This window comes from Venturia canescens, chromosome 11 (genome assembly GCF_019457755.1).
Source record: "Venturia canescens isolate UGA chromosome 11, ASM1945775v1, whole genome shotgun sequence".
NCBI lineage: Eukaryota > Metazoa > Arthropoda > Insecta > Hymenoptera > Ichneumonidae > Venturia > Venturia canescens.
In genome coordinates, this window is record NC_057431.1 from 9,356,363 (window position 1) to 9,361,036 (window position 4,674).

Below are 4,674 nucleotides of genomic sequence, written 5' to 3' on the forward strand. Positions count from 1 at the left end.
TGAAGTTATTTGGTATTTAATGCGCCATTCATAATGCTTCAATTAAGGTGTAAAATAACGTTAAAATCCAAAGAAAAAGGTTGCAGCGGAGCGTAATTAATTTATTACGAGGATATTCATCGTCCCGAGTTGGCTTGTTCTCGCTCGCCATCACTCTTTGCGTATCGCTCTCGCGTTATCTTCCATCCCTTCCCCCCTTCGGCCGCCGGCCCTCGTGCGCCCTGACGCGTTCTCACGTTTTTTTTTTTTATTCTGATCATAGAATAAGTCAAGGAACTGTGCGAGAAATTCGAGATAGCCCAAGTACAAGAGATTTCGTTGCCAGCACGAACGAGAACCTGGCAAAAGTCTCGCGTGATGAATAAATCAAATGTTCGATCTACGATATACATGCGCGCTGCTGGTATCCTCGTAAGAGGAGAACACAATAAAATGAGGAGGAAAAAACATCACTGAGGAATGAGAAAAAAAACGAATATTAATTACGAATGAGAAAAAGCCTTAAAAACTCATTTACCTGTTAATTTACATTTCATAGTGCAACTCATTCTTGAACAGTTTTTCAAATTGAAGAATTTTAGTTATTTTTTATTTTTTCCGATTATATTTATCATTTATTCGGACCATTGAAAACACTTCAAATTACCAATCACTCGAAAACATCGAAAACCAACATTTTTCCACAAAACAAAATAAACGTCAAAATTTTCAGCAGCATTCTTCATTTTTTTATATTTGATGAGGATTTTCTTCGATTTTATGATGAATTTTAAGGAGGGTGGATCACGAAATCGAAATAATTAGAATTTAATCAAATTTGGTGATAATATTCTTTGGCATCAAGTATACAAATACTATTTTTTTCAAATTTTTTTACCACATGGTTATCGACTAATTGAGCTTTAAATCGAACTTCTTATGCACGAGATGTATAACTGTATATATGTTAACTCTATGCTTATACACGTGAATTTTAGTGTTCAATTACTCGAGAGCTATGTGGTAGAAGAATCTAAAAAAAAAAAATTATATCGTTTTATATATTTTTAAAGAATATATTTACCAAATATTATGAAATTCTTATCATTTTGAAATTCTTAATATTTTTAACATGGTTTAGCATGGCAATATTGTATCGTCGGGATCCACCCTCCTTAATATATTGAAAAAAAGAAAATGAACTGCAATGATAGCATTACGAATTATTCTTACAATTTTCACCAATTCAATGATCAAATATTATTTTCATTTGTTTTCGTTGTGAACTGTAAGAGTCCAAATAACTAATGAATTTTACATTTTTCGTATTTTTCATTCCTTCAATTGTTTCTTTAGAAACAATCGTTAGAATTATAATAAAATATCGCACTTAAAGCTGCCTTTTGAAAGCAAATGGCCAAAAGCATGGATATTGCGAATGGAAAATTTTAAAGGAACGTCTTTAAGGAAGTTGAACTCGATGGAACGTAGATGAAAGTGGAACAGGAGGGTGCTGGATCAGACGCGAAAATGTGTGTCGAGAGAGCGACGAAGGGGTCCAACGATGTCGAGAGAATGCGAGGAGTCGAGATACGTTCGAGTGAAAATGCATGGACACATGCACCGAATGTGAGGGTTGGAAAGGCCGAAAGGGGTCGCTGATCGAGGGGGGGTTGGGTTGAGGAATTGACGTTGCACGAGATGAGAGGACGTTCAGTGCCACTGACATCCGGTGTGTGAGTTCGGGTGAGAAAATTCTGTGTGACTGCTTTTCATCCAATTTTCATCCCCCTCTGACCCTCCCCCCTCCTTAAACCCCTTACGTTCTTCCTCCATTCCCCCCCCCCCATCTCGTACGACTGTATATCGAAGATTTTGCAAGAATCGAAAGGTTTCGCTTAAACGGATTGCTCGTCGAGGCGTCCGAGCGTGAGACACACACACACACACACACACACACACACACACACACACATGCGAACTCGTGAATGCATCGAAATTCTTTTCTATCGTATATTCCACTCCCAAGCTGGACCCATCTTTTTCTCGCTTTTTGATTTTTCACCTTTTTTCTCTTTAGGCGCGTTCTTTCGTTCCCTTTCTTTCTCTGGCTCTCTCTCGATTTTTCTTCTTCTCACTTTTATTTTCTTCAGAAAATCTATCTCGAAGCCTTTTCACTGACTGCCCATACGGTGGATACGTTGGCATACGAATTCTCGCATCACGCTTCAACAATCACAATAAATTCTCGTATGATCGGCAAGGGAGAGGAGGGGGGATAGGGCAGGGAGAAATAGAGAAAAAGAAGATTTAGTGCTAAATGTGGGAGCTCGCGATTTCAATCGATGGTGGGTGTGGAATCGAACTGAGAAAAATATGTGAAAGTCGTTTGTCGAAGAAATGTTGGTGAGAAAGATTTTTCTGGTTGGGAGACAAAAATTTTTTGTTCATTTTTATCGAATCAGTTACCCGGGAAAAAATAATTGCAAAACGGTCTCGGAGGTTCGTTGGTGAGAAAAAAAATGTAATCGTGGCCGAAGGCTGTACGCGTTGAAACAATGCTCCGTGTAAACCGCACTTCCAGGCTGAGTCACTGCCGCTGAGATCAGAAAAAATACGGTTTAAGTAGAACGAACGCTGATAAGTCAGGCGTCTGGCTTTAAGGAGAAAAATACGTGAGAGGTCAGACTCGGAAGGTGTTGGAGCTCCCCTTTCGTTAAAAGTCCACCGAAATAATCATTTCCGTGGACAAAAAACCAGGGAGATACTCGGGTATGAATTAATGGATTTAACAGCGTAACGGATTGGAAAAAGCTGCTGCATTCCTGGCCAGATGCTGAATCGAACCTTCGACCTTTCGGAATGACCCATTTCCATAGGTTAAATCGACTCGTTTATGCATCGATTAGATTTAGACGAGATGAAATTTGAATACCGAGATGAATGATTTAAAAGTCGTTACTACGTCGCAAGAGAGTTGGATGTTGATGGAGCTGAGCATAAGTTACAGTTTTAAAGTGATGAAAAAAAGGCAGGAGGAAAAAAAGTTTAATCGAACTGTCTTCCAGCAGGTGAGCTACGTGTTTCTATTCTATGATAAATTACGAGCTCGACATTTCGCAGATTGAAACTTTTTCGAAATATATCCGTCCTGTACAGGCTCCCGTTCACTTAACTCTGCTCTCGTCTTATACCTTAAAACTCCTATTCGCAATAACAAGCCTGGTGTACTTTTGTCTTCGAGGCGTTCCGTTATATCTCTGTATAGTACGAATGGAACCGAAAGCTTGTACAGGCTGCTGCGAAATGCGAGTTTATTCTTAGTGGACCAGCGAGATCGTGAAATTCTGAAGAGAAAAGTCCTGAGCGCTTTTTTAATCCGACGTCCCGTTGATGAGTTATCAGTGAGGATAGCGAGAGCCAATGCGGTGCGGCCTCCGCGGCAAGTGGGCGTGTCGAGCGCCCACCGGATTGGCTGGGCACTCATCGATCAATAATTCGTCAAGCGTCGATCATAGAAAAAAATGGCAAAGGACTTTTCTCTCCAGAATTTCACGATCTAATTGTTTCGTGGATTTAGAAAGTAACTTTTGCGACTCGCTGTATATACGCAGCTAAACGTGCCCGAGCGGTTTTTTTCTTCATTCTCAATAACTCTCCACTCCGTCTGGGGCGCTGCTGCTGTTTTAACTTTCCAACGAGAGATTGATCGATTTTGAATGGAGGATGAGGAAAAGCTGCACCGAGAGCACCAGACGAGAGAGGAAAAAAAGAAGCGCGAGCAACGAGTGCAGCAGAGACGCAGAGTTTTTCCTATAACACCATAACGAAGCACCATAACGTATCAACTACGGTCGAGTTACTCGAGAAATCACGCTTATGCAATCTCCCACTTTATAGCCACTACTAATTATCACCAGAGCGCTTTCCATACGTGCGGAATGCTCCGATCCTTCAACCAGCGCTCTTATCGTGACGAAGATTAATGGTCTGGAGAAAAATTTGTCGTTTTCATTGCACGAAAAAATCTCATTGCAATAAGTTTGATGAATTTATTATGTTTGCAGCGTTGAAATCTTACTTTCATCGATTACGTTTCTTACTCGTTTTATTTCTTCGAGATAATTTATTGGCGAAAATAAAATTGAATAAGCGATTTAGTAGTTTTTTCCAGGTTGAATATGCGCATGCGAAATATAGCGGGGAATGGAATCATTCAACTATTCACTTATCCCCGAGGCAGCCTTTTTTTAGATCCAGTATAGAGCGATGCTAGAAAACATCTTCGCTCGATATTTATTTATGAAATTCATCCATCGAGATACCGAATTTCCGCACATATGTTAGCCCCATAAAGGACGGAGGGACAACTTTCCCGCAGGTGTTTCGTGTCGTAGTCGCGTGCGCGGGGCCCTTTTTCCTCCTTTTTCCACGCTTTCATTTTCATTTTTCAATTTTCCTTGTTGCCACGAACTCCCGGAGCGAGCAAGTTTCCAGCGCAATATAGTAGAGACTGCTCCGAAGTAGTTTTTTGTTTATTTGGTTAAGTTTTTATATTATTATTTTTCTGTACCCTCCGAAAAACAGTTTCGCTATCCGCCACGTTCACGACACGAGCTGCTGCACATGAACGCAGACGTTCTACGCGAGCATGTACAGCATATCCCAAAAGTGAAGCTCGGCCATTCAGGGATG